The sequence below is a fragment of the Neomonachus schauinslandi genome, chromosome 3 (genome assembly GCF_002201575.2).
Source record: "Neomonachus schauinslandi chromosome 3, ASM220157v2, whole genome shotgun sequence".
In the NCBI taxonomy this organism is placed as follows: domain Eukaryota; kingdom Metazoa; phylum Chordata; class Mammalia; order Carnivora; family Phocidae; genus Neomonachus; species Neomonachus schauinslandi.
The window spans coordinates 95,054,055-95,070,305 of record NC_058405.1 but is presented as its reverse complement, the minus strand read 5'-3'; positions in this window follow the sequence as shown (position 1 = coordinate 95,070,305).

Below are 16,251 nucleotides of genomic sequence, written 5' to 3'. Positions count from 1 at the left end.
CTTAAAAAATGTTCAGGTAAGCCAAAGAAAGGAACCACTGCCATGCTGCTTCTGTGCTTGGAATTAGCATACTGAAGTCAGCAGTACTTTTAGATGATGATCCAATTTGTAAGGAATCATCATTTAGACATCTTAACTCACTAATGCTACTACACTTTACTTTTCAATAAAGACAAAGTAGTGTGTCTTCACATGGTTACACTTGGGTTAGTGAACAGGACTAAGGGCATAATTAACCTGGGAACTACAATTCCTGAGCAACAGGGCTTTCTGAGTTTTCCACAAAGCAACTAAACGAAAGTTATCAGAAGAGGAATATAGAGGACATATGCAAGTTGCTTAATGTCTTTGTGCCTAGGGGCGCCTGGGTGGCTCAGTCGTTAAGCGTATGCCTTCAGCTTGGGTCATGATCCAGGGTCCTGGGATCGAGCCCCACACCGGGCTCCCTGCTCTGTGGGAAGCCTGCTTCTCCCTCTCCCACTACCCCTGCTTGTGTTCCCTCTCTCACTGTGTGTCTCTCTCTGTTAAATAAATAAAATCTTAAAAAAAAAAAAAAGTCTTTGTGCCTAGATTTCCTCTTCTACAATTTGGGGGATATTTTTGAGAATGAAATGAGTTAATCACAATCAGATCAATCATGATGACATTGATGATGATGATGTTTTATTATCATGATTTGCCTGTAGCATTTTAAAGTGTTAGAAAAGATACACTGTTTATTTCCTTTTCCCATTTTAGAATGGCAACGTATTAGGAAAGTAAGACATTCACAGGATGAAGGGAAATGGATGAGAAGAGTTAGAAGAGCTTAGTTTTAAATCTACTCTCCATGGTTTCATTCTGTCCTTTCATCCACTCATGTCCCCATCCCTATCTATCAATCCATTCATTCTTTCATAGCTCTTTAGGGACCAATTCTGAATGCCATATTTATGATGAGATGAACACTAGGAATTTGGTGTACCTCACAGGATGTTTTTAATGATAAATGAAAGGTAACATAATAAGGTGGATAAAAAACTCTTGCTTGACTGATGGTTGGATAGAGACATTGAGAGATGAATAGAATATGTGATAAAGCAAATATAATAAAAATTTTACTGTATGATTAGTTGGTGGTTTATGACTGTACACTATACAGTGGCTCTTTGCATGACTTATTTAACTCTAAATTTACCTATAGTTCATTTGTAAGGTAGCTTTTTTCCAAGACAAAAAAAATAGATAAATAAAAGAAGAAATAAGAGTCTGTTGGGAATAAGAGATGATGATAGGCTGGCTGAACAAGTTGTTCTCCTTTTACTTGAATCAAAGAACAGATTTGTCATTATTTCCCTGATGAAATTAATCCTAAAGTTTGCACCTTTCACTTACTGGAATATTAATGGATTTGAATTATATATAAGACTCAATTATTTAAACTTATTAGTTTTTCCTTTTACTCTTATTATTTCATATCTTCAAATATTTAGGGATAAGATGAAGGGAAAAAAAGTTTGTGTGAATAATAAGTAGATAGATCAAAGTGGAATTAATAATAATTGTAATATAATTTTAAAAGACGTTAGTTACTATTGGAAGAAATTGGGTAAAGAGTACATAAGATCTCTCTGTATTTTTTCTTACAACAGCATGTGAATCTACACTTACCTCAAAATAAATAATAAAATTAAAAAAATTTAAACCCCATAACACACACGAAATATAAAGTGTCTAATCTGGTGTAGACCCAGATAAATTTCAACTGACTTTAGTCTAAAAACACACTTACTCCAGTCATGAATAGTGATAGTTTCTTCTTTTTCCTTTAGGCTCTTTGGAACATTGCCTTTTTACTCAGTTATATTGCATAATAATTAATTGGTCAATTACATTCATCTTTTGATATATTTGAAACACTGACATAGTTTACTCTGATGTTTACCCTTCTGGCTACTTCTGGTCAATGTCATAAATGAGTAAGGATTTCTCACTAGCTCATTCTCTGTGGGATGTAGTAGGATGTATCTCTTCACATATGAGAAAAGCTGGTCTTTTTTTTTTTTTAGATTTTATTTATTTGAGAGAGAGAGAGAGAGCATGACTGGGGGAAGGGCAGAGGGAGAGGGACAAGCATACTTCCCACTGAGCATGGAGCCCAACGTGGGGCTCAATCCCAGGACCCTGAGATCATAACCTGAGCCAAAGTCAGATGCTTAACAACTGAGCCACCCAGGTGCCCCAAGAAAAGCTGGTCTTAACCAGTCTTATTTATTCTTTTTTTTAAGACTTGTTTTTTAAAGAGCAGTTTTAGGTTTACTACAAAATGGAGAGGAAGGTATAGAGATTTCCCATATGCCCACTAATCTGACACATTCAGAACCTCCCCCGTTATCACCATTAACATCACTCACCAAAATAGCACATTTTTTTAACAAGGATTAATTAACCTACACTGACACATCATAGTCACCCAAAGTCTAGAGTTTACCTCAGAGTTCACTGTTAATGTTGTATATTCTATTGGTTTTGACAGATGTATAATGACATATCCCTAGTTGTAATATCATACATAATATTTTTACTACCCTGAAAATTCTCTGTGCTACACTTACTCAACTGTATCTCCATCCCTGTCAACTACTGACTTCGTAGTCTATAAGTTTTGCCTTTTCCAGAATGTCATATTGTTGGAAATATACAGTATGTAGCTTTTTAGTAATGTGCATTTTATGTCCCTCCATTTCTCTTCATAACTTAAATTTCTTACTTCTTTTTAGTGCTAAATATAATATTCCATTATCTAGATGTACCACAGTTTATCCATTTACCCAGTGAAGGACATCTTGGTTCCTTCCAAGTTTAGACACATATGAGTAAAGCTGTTTGTAAACATCCTTGTGAAGATTTTTATGCGGACATAAGTTTTCAGCTCTCTGGGATTAATGCCAAGGATTGTGATTACTGGTTTGTATGTTAAGAGTATGTTTAATTTTATAAGAAACTGCCATATTGTTTTTCAAATTGGCTGTACCATTTTTCATTCCCATAAGAAATGTATGAGAGTTCCTATTGTTCCATATCCTTGTTAGCATTTGATGGTATCAGTGTTCTGCATTTTGGCCATTCCAATAGATGTATAGTAGTATTATTTCATTGTCCTTTTAGTTTACATTTCCATGATGACATATGATATGGAACATCTTCTCATATACTTATTTCCCATCCATATAGCATCTTTGGTGAGTTGTCTGTTAAATTCACTAGCCCCATTTTTTAATCTGGTTTCTTTTCTTATTGTGTTTTAAGTGTTCTTTGTATATTTTGTATAACAGTCCTTTATCAGGATATGTCTTTTGAAAATATTTTCTGAGTCTGTGACTTGTAATCTCTTCACATTGTCTTACATAGTACAGAAGGTAGAGTTTTTAATTTTAATGAAGTCCAGCTTATCAGTTATTTCTTTCATGGATCATGTCTTTGGTGTTACATTTAAAAAGGCATTCAAAGCCAAGTTCATCTAGGTTTTCTTTTATGTTGTCTTCTAAATTTTGCATTTTACATTTAAACCTATGATCTATTTTGAGTTAATTTTTGTGAAGAGTGTATGTTCTGTATTTAGATTATTATTTATTTATTTTTGCATGTCAATATCCAGTTGTTCCAGCACCAGTTCTCATACAGGATATCTTGCTCCATTGTACTACCTTTGTTCCTTTGTCGAAGATCAGTTGACTGTATTTATGGCAGTCTCCTTCTGGGCTTTACGTTCTATTCCATTGATATATTTCTCTGTTCTCTCACCAATACCACAGTATCTCAATTACTATAGCTTAAAGTAAGTCTTGAAGTTGCATAGTATCAGTCCTCCAACTTTGTTCTTCTCCTTTAATATTATGTTGGCTATTCTGAATCTTTTGCATCACCATATAGAATTTAGAATTAGTCAGTTATTGTCAATATCTACAAAATATCTAGCTGGAATTTTGATTGGGGTTGCATTCAATCCATATATCAATTTGGGAAGAGCTGACATCTTGACAATATTGAGTCTTCCTATCCATGAAGATGGAATATCTCTGCAGTTATTTATTTTCTTTGATTTTGTTCATCAGAGTTTTATTGTATACTGCATACAGATCTTGTACATTTTTTTTAGATTTATACCTCAGGATTTCATTTGAGGGTGCTAACATGAATGATATATTTTTTTTAATTCCAGTTGTTCATTGTTGATGTATAGGAGAGCATTGACTTTGAATATTAATCTTGTAATTTGCAACCTTGGTATGATCATTAGTTTAAGGAGATTTTTGTCAATTCTTTTGGATTTTCTACATAGATGATCATGTCATTTTTTAATAGAACTGTTTTATTTTTTCCTTCCCAATCTGTGCACTTTTTTTCTCCTTTTCTTGACTTATGGCATTAACAAGGACTTGAGCATGATGTTGAAAAGGAGTGGTTGGAGGGGACACCCTTGCCTTGTATGTGATATTGATGGAAAAGCTTTGAGTTTCTCACCATTAAGTATGATGTTAACTGTGGATTTTTTATAGATATCCTTTATTGTGTGGAAGAAATTCTTCTGTATTCCTACTTTATTGAGAGTTTTTATTGTGAATGGGTAATAGATTTTGCAAACTGTTTTTTCTGCATCTATTGACATGATCATGTGATTTTTTTTTCCTTTTTAGCCTGTTGATTTGGTGAATTGCATTAATTTATTTTCAAATGTTGAACTAGCCTTGCATACCTGAGATAAATTCTTTTTGGTCATGGTGTATAACTCTTTTAATTTTTATATATTGTTGAATTCAATTTGTTAGTATTTTGTTAAGGTTTTTTATGTCTATGATTATGAGAAATATTGTTCTGTAGTTTTCTTGTGATGTTTTTGTCTGGTTTTGGTATAAGAATAATACTAGTCATCTAGTATGAGTAAGGAAGTATTTCTTAAGCTTCTATCCTCTGAAAGAGATTGTAGAGATTTCTCCCTTAAAATTTTGGTAGAATTCATCAGTGAACCCACCTGGGCCTGGTGTTTTTTTCTATTTTATAAGTTTATTTTATAAGTTTATTAATGATAGATTCAATTTATTTAAAAACATAGTTGAACTCAACAACACCATCAATCATCTGGACATAATTGACATCTATAGAATACATTATCCAGCACTTTCTCAGAAAAATAAAAATTGAGGCACTTTGTTGCTGGCAGGCCTGCCTTGCAAGAAATGTTAAATTCTTTAGAGAGAATCAAAACAATACAGGTCAGTAATTTGAACATGCATAAATAATAAAAGTGCATCAAAGAAGGAATAAACAGGTGTAAAATATTCTTATTCTTAATTGATCTAACATATGTCAGTGTGTGCAAAAATAGCAACAATGTATTTGATTATGTATGCTTATGTCTATATCTTATGCACACATGTATGCTTATATATAAATGAAATAAATGACAGCTAACAATGCAAAGGACAGAAAGGAAAAAATAGGATTACTTCATCATTTTATGGGACTCACACTACCTGTGGAGTGGTATAGTGTTATTAAAAGGTGGACTTGGGAATTCAGAAAAGCTGGTGGAGGAGTAGGGGACCCTATTCCGGGACCCCCGGAATTGAGCTGGATATCTCTGCCAGACCACTCTGAACACCCACGAAATCAGCCTAAGATGTAAGAAGATAGATCTGGTTCTCTACAAACAGAATATCACAGGTGGTTGGTTTTGAGGTATAAAGCAGGGAGCCGTGATTCCTCGGGCAGACATCGGAAGATAAATGGAAGGGGGAGGGAGCTGCCATAAGCCCTGGTGCCAGGAGGGTGAAGTAACACAGGAGCACAAAAGCCTCCCACGCTGGGGACAGGGCACAAACTGCGGAGAAAGGTCTTTAGGGTAGCCCCCTGGACTGAAACCTGGAGCGGCGGGGCCGCACGTGTGAACTGGTGGCGGCTGGCAGTGTTAGAAGCTCAAAGGGCAAAGACATGCCCCGACCTGGAGGCAGGACTGGGAGCGCTGCTGAGTGGCGCACAACCCAGGATACTGCAGTTTATAGCAGCACAGACAGAAACGGAGGTAGTGTGGCCTGGAGAGCTCACTGAAGAATAGACTGTGATCTCTCTGCTATGAGGCAGAGGGTTGGAAACAATCTCTTCTGCTCTGACTCTTGGAAGAGACATGGAAAGCTGCCAGGGAAAGCCACCAGAGAACAAAAGCCCCCAAGGAGATGTTGAAAAAGAAAAACAAAGCTGGGGGCATCATGTTGCCAGATTTCAAGCTGTATTACGAAGCCGTGATCACCAAGACAGCATGACTGGCACAAAAACAGACATATAGACCAATGGAACAGAATAGAGAGCCCAGATATGGACCCTCAACATTATGGTCAAATAATCTTCAACACAGCAGGAAAAAATATGCAATGGAAATAAAGACAGTCTCTTCAATAAATGGTGCTGGGAAAATTGGACAGCTATATACGGAAGAATGAAACTTGACCATTCTCTAACACCATACACAAAGATAAACTCAGGAGGGATGAAAGACCTGTGTGAGACAGGAATCCATCAAAATCCTAGAGGAGAACATAGGCAGTAACCTCTTCGACATCGGCCACAGCAACTTCTTTCAAGATACATCTCCAAAGGCTAGTGAAACAAAAGCAAAAATGAACTTTGGGCCTTCATCAAGATAAAAAACTTCTGCAGAGCAAAGGAAACAGTCAACAAAACAAAGAGGCAACCCACAGAATGGGAGAAGATATTTGCAAATGACACTACAGACAAAGCGCTGATTTCCAAGATCTATAAAGAAGTTTTCAAACTCAACACCCAAAAAACAAATAATCAAGTCAAAAAATGGGCAGAAGACATGAACAGACACTTCTCCAAAGAAGACAGACAAATGGCTAACAGACACGTGAAAAATGTTCATCATCATTAGCCATCAGGGAAATTCAAATCAAAACCACATTGAGATACCACCTTATACCAGTTATAATGGCAAAAATTGACAAGGCAAAAAACAAATGTTGGAGAGGTTGTGGAGAAAGGGGAACCCTCTTACACTATTGGTGGGAATGCAAGTTGGTGCAGCCACTTTGGAAAACAGTGTGGAGGTTCCTCAAGAAATTAAAAATAGAGCTACCCTATGACCCAGCAATTGCACTCCTGGGTATTTACCCCTAAGACACAGATGTAGTGAAAAGAAGGGCCATATGCACCCCAATATTCATAGCAGCAGTGTCCGCAATAGCCAAACTATGGAAAGAGCCAAGATGCCCTTCCACAGACGAATGGATAAAGAAGATGTGGTTCATATATACAATGGAATATTACTCAGCCATCAGAAAGGATGAATACCCAACTTTTACCTCAACATGGATGGGACTGGAGGAGATTATGCTAAGTGAAATAAGTCAAGCAGAGAAAGTCAATTATCATATGGTTTCACTTCCTTATGGAACATAAGGAATAGCATAGAGGACAGTAGGAGAAGGAAGGGAAAAATGAAGTGGGGGAAATTGGAGGGGAAGACGAACTATTAGAGACTATGGACTCAGAGAAACAAACTGAGGGTTTTAGAGGGGAAGGGGGTGGGGGGATGGGTTAGCCCGGTGATGGGTATTAAGGAAGGCACGTACTGCATGGATCACTGGGTGTTAAATGAAACAGTGAATTGTGGATCACTACATCAGAAACTAATGATGTATTGTATGGTGAATAACATAACATAATAAAATTAAATTAAATTTAAAAAAATGACTTGGATTAGTTGTAAATGTGTATTGCAAACTCTCTAGGGCAACCATTAAAAAAAAAAGAAGTGTAATTGGTATGATAAGATAGAAGAAAAAATGGAATCATATAAAATGCTCAGTTAAACTACAAAAAACAGAAAAGGCACAACAGCAAAAATAGGAACCATGAAGATGGTCACCAAATAGAAAATAGTAACAGATATAATAGATATTAATCCAACTATATCAATAATCACTTTGAAAGTCAATGGTCTAAATGTACCAATTAAAAGACAGAGAGTCTCAAAAGCATCAAAAAATACCACCCAACTCTGTGTTGTCTGCAAGAAACCATTTTATTTTATTTTTTTTTTAAAGATTTTATTTATTTGACAGAGAGAGACACAGCAAGAAAGGGAACACAAGCAGGGGGAGTGGGAGAGGGAGAAGCAGGCTTCCCGCAGAGCAGGGAGCCCGATGCGGGGCTGAATCCCAGGACCCCGGGATCATGACCTGAGCCGAAGGCAGACGCTTAACGACTGAGCCACCCAGGCGCCCCGAAACCATTTTAAATATAAAGACACATTTAGATTATAAGTAAATGGAGGGAGAAAAATATATCATGTTAACACTAATAAAAAGAAAGCAAGAGTAGCTATATTAATATCAGACAAAGCAGACTTGAAAATGAGGAACTGATTAAAAAAAAATGTACTCTGGGTTTCCTAGATATCTGACAATAATTTGGGGAAATTCTCAGCCATTATTGTTTCAAATATTTCTTCTGCTCCTTTCTCTTTTCCTTCTTCTGGTGTTCTCATTAAGTGTATGTTCTTCATTTTGTAGTTGTTCCATGATCCTTGGACATTCTGTTCTCTACTGGATAAAAAGCCCTTTTACTGCTATAAATAGCCCTTTAGTAATGTGGTGGTGAGGTGTATATGTTTGATGGGGGAAGCATTCTGGAGCCTGTGACGAGGTCTCAGTATCTTTTTGAGCTTATACCTCTGGACTGGTATCTTCACAGGTATGTCTCAATTTCTATTTCTCCTCTCCTTAGGTTGGACAGGACAGGTAGAGCACACTGGACTTGGATATTTCCCTTTCCCAGGTCAGTTAGGCTCACATAATACTTCAGCAGGTTAGGCTCTGGTTAACTAGATTCCTCTGAGGGTAGACCTTGTGAAAAAGAACAGAGGCTCTGGTTTATTTCAAAAATGGCTTCTTTCCTCCTTTCCCCTGCTGCAAGCCTGAAGGAGTTTTTCTCCTACATTTACTGTGAGAACCTGGCTGATCTCCTGGAGGTACAATATTGTGGGTTAAGAGGTTTGCCTATTAGAGAGGTCCACACGGAGCCTCCAGCAATATGTCAATTACAGTTCAGGTTTCTCTACCCCAGCTCTGGTTCCTGCATGGTTTCTGCTTGTGAGTCTTTGCTCTAGTAAGCCACAACTCCCTGTATTCACTTTTCTCTCTAATATTGGGGGCAGTGGTTTGCACCGTGCCCTCTCTCTCTTAGGGGTCTAAGAAGAGTTGTTGATATTTCAGCCTGTCCAGCTCATTACACATGGGACCGGAAACCAGAAGAGTCCTAATTATTCTTTCTCATTTAACCTAAAATCTTGTCTGAGAAGGCAGCTAGAAGTATGAGTATGAACACCAAAAGCTAATCCATCTCAATATTTTCAATCTACCTGAAGGAAGTGACGAAAGTATCACTGTTCATTTGCTCCGAGTTCATTGTTCAGAGTTCAGTTGTCAAGTAAGAATACTAAATATCTATTTATTCAAAGAAAGTCTGCACAGTTACCTGAATATTCAGGTAGAATTATTTCATTCTATATTTAACTAGGTCCTATCAGAAGCATATTAAAATACATGCTTTGTTTATTACTACATAGCAAACTAGTTTTTGAGCCCCCAAACCTAGTGACTTAACTTAACAATTTATTGTCTTCTTTCACAGTTCTGGAGGCTGACAATCTCAGCTAGCTAGGGTTGTTTGTTGAATGAATGAATGACTTTAATCAGTCCAATAAATCACCTATTGATATTTTTTCCTTCATGTTTAGTGACAGTGATTTGGCAAGCATTTTGTTGAATGAATAGATACATGAATGCACCTGAGGATAAATGTCTGATGGAGTAAAACAACGTTTCTACCACAGACTATCTCTGTATTAGTCATAGTTCACAAGTAAATTAATGATATAAATGTTGAAGCTGCCTGCTAGCGTAAAGCGAGTTTTGCCTAACCACAAATATATCTGTGCTATAATTAGATTGAATTATCTGTACCATCCAAAGGAAAAAATAGACATTTCATTATATTACCTTTATCTATAACTGTTAGCAAGAAAATAATCTCTGAGAAATGAGATTAATTCTCTAAATTTAAGATAATAAGTAACTTTAACAAAATAGTATACAAAATATACTTATTTTGCTATAGAGTATGAGTTCATCATTTCACCCTCAACATCAAATCCAGTGAGAAATTGCCAGAAAATCACAAATCCTGATAAAATTATACCAAACAAAAACCATAAAAAAATCTATCCTCAAATAACAATAGAAATGTTGTCTGAGTTTCAAGTGCATGGTCAGAAATTCTGCAATTACTTTTATCTTCTTCACATGAAACATTTGTTAATTTAAAATTTGAATTTAAACATGGACATTATATCCTCCAGCCTTTCTAAACCAAATTAGTATGTGTGATTTAAATCTTTCTTCACCTTCTAATCTTTTAAAATCTAATCAAGCAAATGTTTTTGTCCCAATATTGTATTATCACATCAAAGATATCTTATTGCCAGTTCTGCTGCTATTCTAAGTTCAATGACTTTTATATAAAACTGAAGCAAAATGTTATTTGCATGAGCAATTTTTACTTTCTAGTATCCCGAAAGTACACTTAAGATCTGTTTTGTAAAATGAAATAAATTATGAGGTATCATTCCCTGAAATAACATTCAAGTATATTAATTACAAATTGATTTATTAAAATGTTTAATGTACACTACCTCTTCCCTGATTTTCAGAATCCTCCTGAGAAACCACTTGTTACTTACACATCCTTCATTATCTTGGGAAGATTTATTTTAAAGTTAGGAATTGAAAATGAATGATTCAGCAAGGACCATCCTTTTATTTGCAAAAAGGGAGGCCATCCGAAATCATTTTTTAATATAATACTGTAAACTACCAATTTATAGGAAATGTATCTTAGTAGATTCCAAAAAGCTTATGGAAATTCTTTATATACATTTAAAAATGGAAAAATATTATTTATAGTTCTGTTTTAAAAACTAAATAAATGTTATGTATAATTCTGTTTTTTATCAAATGATACTATATAATAAACAAGGACAGTATAAATGTAAATATATTTGAATTCACAAATGGTTGTAAGAAGTGTAGATAGATTTGATAAAGTAATAATGACATTTGAAATGTCAGGGAAGTTTGTTTTCCCATTAATACGATTTTTTTTTTATTGGTTTTCAATGTTATGGGATCTAGTAATGAACATAAATTAGGAACAAAAGCTGTAAATGAAGATCTGAATTCATTTCCTCTTATTTCATTGAAATCTTTCCCCTGTATTTCATTCAAATTTCACCCAATGTCCACTCTTCTGTCCTGTTGTCTTCAGTTCCAAACACCTTATATCTATCCCTATCCCAAAGATTTGCTTCCTTATCTCATCAGCTTCTTTGTGTTTTTTTTTTTTTTTTGCTGGTATAAATTCTTTTATTAATATTCACTCCTAAGTTATATTAATAGTATTAGTAAGTTGAAGGAAGCATAAATAAAATATTTTGGTCCAGCAAAGGTATAGCACAAATTAATATATAATTCAAAATTTAAAAATACTACCATTAAACTTAAATTAGATAGTCATTCTTCTGACAAAGTTGCTTAGAAAAATGGCCACAGGGGTGCCTGGGTGGCTCAGTCGTTGAGCGTCTGCCTTCGGCTCGGGTCCTGGTCCCAGGGTCCTGGGATCGAGCCCCACATCGGGCTCCCTGCTCCACGGGAAGCCTGCTTCTCCCTCTCCCACTCCCCCCGCTTGTGTTCCCTCTCTCGCTGTGTCTCTCTCTGTCAGATAAATAAATAAAATCTTTTAAAAAAAAAAAGAAAAATGGCCACAAAAATGTTTTTAAAGTAAACTAGAAATAGATCCAAGAAGTTTAAGTTCAACTGTGAAGTGGTTTTTGTTTTGCAAATTTTCTTCTATGCTTACCTTGCTGTATTTATGTTCATCCCACTCTTAATTTCTTTTCTGATGCTAATCAAATTCTCAAGTTAGGTAACTTTAATAAAAATGTGCTTATATAGCAGGCAGGGCTAAATGTGTATCTTCCTGTGAAATAAATGATTTTAATTTTATTTTATTCTGTTATGTTAATCACCATACATTACATCATTAGTTTTTATTGTTATGTTAATCACCATACATTACATCATTAGTTTTTGATGTAGTGTCCATGATTCATTGTTTGCGTATAACACCCAGTGCTCCATTCAATATGTGCCCTCTTGAATACCCATCATCAGGCTAAACCATCCCCCCTCCCCCCTCCCCTCCAGAACCCTCAGTTTGTTTCTCAGAGTCCATAGTCTCTCATGGTTCATCTCCCCCTACGATTCCCCCCCCCTTCATTTTTCCCTTCCTACTATGTTTTTTTTAATTAACATATAATATTTGTTCCAGAGGTACAGATCTGGGGGTGGCTGGGTGATAGACATTGGGGAGGGTATGTGCTATGGTGAGTGCTGTGAATTGTGTAAGACTGTTGAATCTCATCAGCTTCTTATTGTATTCCTTCTCTTCCTTTAAGAATTATTTTTAAGATAATCCCAGGTCAGTGGCCCTCAATCCTATCTCATTCTGCTAAAGAAAACATGACAGTGCTCTCAGTAGGCTGTAAGATGATAGCTATTCACCCCTCAAGATGCATTAGAAATTAAAAAAAAAAAAAGTTATAGACAGTTCCTCATTTTTAACCTGAATCAGTGCTGAAAAGCATCATCTGTTACATTAGTGAGTTAAGTTTCTTTCCCTCAGTATTTTCTTGAAAACTCTTTTCAGCTTTGGTGTCTAGTTTAGATTTCTTATTTTCTTTATATAAATCATTAGTACATTGATTTCTTTAAAGATTTTATTTATTTATTTGACATAGAGAGACACAGCAAGAGAAGGAACACAAGCAGGGGGAGTGGGAGAGTTCGGAGAAGCAAGCTTCCCGCAGAGCAAGGAGCCCAATGCAGGACCCGATCCCAGGATCCTGAGATCATGACCTGAGCCAAAGGCAGATGCTTATGGACTGAGCCACCCAGGCGCCCCTAGTACATTAATCTGATGTGTAAAATGATGTGGTATTTAGATTAAGCATTTGACTCATTACCTGCTTTTTAAACATGGGCCAGTTATTCCAAATGACTGATTTCCAGTTTCCTCATAAAATACAGTTGAAAGTACCTGATTCTTTACTTCAGAAGTTGATTTTGAGACTCACATAAGCATATTAAATACTAAAATTGCATCATTACCAGGTTTAAACAGTTGAAAATAAATACTGAAAAATAATCCAATTCCAATTATCATTTAATTTATATTTAAGATGAAATCTGAGACAAAAAGATATATTTCATGAAGTAGCTTTGTATGTCTTTTTTCCTTTTTCCTTGTACCCTATTTGTTTACAGACATGGTACATGCTATAAGCTGCAATTCCTATCATTACGAAGATTTTTTTTAAATTTATTTTATTCTTATTGTTAAAGTGAAAGAAACATTGTCCAGTTCATCATCTCAGGAGGAAGATAAGTTATTTACACATGGAAATCTTACCCACGGAAAATATAAATATAAACTGAAAGAAATCATGAAAAAAATAGTCAGATTCCATGAACAGATGTTGAATTTTCTTTTTATTTATTTATTTATTTATTTATTTATTTATTTTTTATTCTTATCTTAATCCCCATACATTACATCATTAGTTTTAGATGTAGTGTTCCATGATTCATTGTTTGTGCATAACACCCAGTGCTCCATGCACAATGTGCCCTCCTCAATACCCACCACTAGGCTAACCCATCCTCCCACCCCCCTCCCCTCTAGAACCCTCAGTTTGTTTTTCAGAGTCCATCGTCTCTCATGGTTCGTCTACCCCTCCAATTCCCCCCCTTCATTCTTCCACTCCTGCTACCTTCTTCTTCTTCTTCTTTTTTTTTTCTTAACAGATATTGCATTATTTGATTCAGAGGTACAGATCTGAGATTCAATAGTCTTGCACAATTCACAGCGCTTACCACAGCACATACCCTCCCCAGTGTCTATCACCCAGTCACCCCATCCCTCCCACCGCACCCCCCACTCCAGCAACCCTCAGTTTGTTTCCTGAGATTAAGAATTCCTCATATCAGTGAGGTCATATGATACATGTCTTTCTCTGTTTGACTTATTTCGGTCAACATAATACCCTCCAGTTCCATCCACGTCGTTGCAAATGGCAAGATCTCATTCCTTTTGATGGCTGCATAATATTCCATTGTATATATATACCACCTCTTCTTTATCCATTCATCTGTCGATGGACATCTTGGCTCTTTCCACAGTTTGGCTATTGTGGACATTGCTGCTATAAACATCGGGGTGCACGTACCCTTTTGGATCCCTACTTTTGTATCTTTGGAGTAAATACCCAGTAGTGCAATTGCTGGATCATAGGGTAGCTCTATTTTCAACTTTTTGAGGAACCTCCATACTGTTTTCCAGAGTGGCTGCACCAGCTTGCATTCCCACCAACAGTGTAGGATGGTTCCCCTTTGTCCGCATCCCCGCCAACATCTGTCGTTTCCTGACTAGTTAATTTTAGCCATTCTGACTGGTGTGAGGTGGTATCTCATTGAGGTTTTCATTTGGATTTCCCTGATGCCGAGCGATGTTGAGCACTTTTTCATGTGTCTGTTGGCCATGTGGATGTCTTCTTTGGAAAAATGTCTGTTCATGTCTTCTGCCCATTTCTTGATTGGATTCTATGTTCTTTGGGTGTTGAGTTTGATGAGTTCTTTATAGATTTTGGATACTAGCCCTTTATCTGATATGTCATTTGCAAATATCTTCTCCCATTCTGTTGGTTGTCTTTTGGTTTTGTTGACTGTTTCCTTTGCTTTGCAAAAGCTTTTCATCTTGATGAAGTCCTAATAGTTCATTTTTGCCCTTGCTCCCTTGCCTTTGGCGATGTTTCTAGGAAGAATTTGCTTCGACTGAGGTCAGAGAGGTTGATATGTGTGTTCTCCTTTAGGATTTTGATGGACTCCTGTCTCACATTGAGGTCTTTCAACCATTTGGAGTCTATTTTTGTGTGTGGTGTAAGGAAATGGTCCAGTTTCATTCTTCTGCATGTGGCTATCCAATTTCCCAACACCATTTGTTGAAGAGACTGTCTTTTTGCCATTGGACATTCTTTCCTGCTTTGTCGAAGATGAGTTGACCATAGAGTTGAGGGTCCATTTCTGGGCTCCCTATTCTGTTCCATTGATCTATGTGTCTGTTTTTGTGCCAGTACCATACTGTCTTGATGATGACAGCTTTGTAATAGAGCTGGAAGTCCGGAATTGTGATGCCTCCAGCTTTGCTTTTCTTTTTCAACATTCCTCTGGCTATGCGGGGTCTTTTCTGGTTCAATACAAATTTTAGGATGATTTGTTCCATCTCTTTGAAAAACTGGATGGTATTTTGATGGGGATTGCACTGAATGTGTAGATTGCTCTAGGTAGCATTGACATCTTCACAATATTTGTTCTTCCAATCCATGAGCATGGAACGTTTTTCCATTTCTTTGTGTCTTCCTCAATTTCTTTCATGAGTATTTTATAGTTTTCCAGATCCTTTGTCTCTTTGGTTAGATTTATTCCTAGGTATCTTATGGTTTTGGGTGCAATTGTAAATGGGATCGACTCCTTAATTTCTCTTTCTTCTGTCTTGTTGTTGGTGTATAGGAATGCCATTGACTTCTGTGCATTGATTTTATATCCTGCCACTTGACTGAATTCCTGTATGAGTTCTAGCAGTTTTGGGGTGGAGTCTTTGGGGTTTTCACATAAAGTATCATATCATCTGCAGAGAGTGAGAGTTTGACTTCTTCTTTGCCGATTTGGATGCCTTTTATTTCTTTTTGTTGTCTGATTGCTGTGGCTAGGACTTCCAATACTATGTTGAATAGCAGTGATGATAGTGGACATCCCTGCTATGTTCCTGACCTTAGGGGGAAAGCTCTCAGTTTTTCCCCATTGAGAATGATATTCGCTGTAGGTTTTTCATAGATGGCTTTTATGATATTGAGGTATGTACCCTCTATGCCTATACTCTGAAGAGTTTTGATCAAGAAAGGATGCTGTACTTTGTCAAAGCTTTTTCTGCATCTATTGAGAGGATCATATGATTCTTGTTCTTTCTTTTGTTAATGTATTGTATCACATTGATTGATTTGCGGATGTTGAACCAACCTTG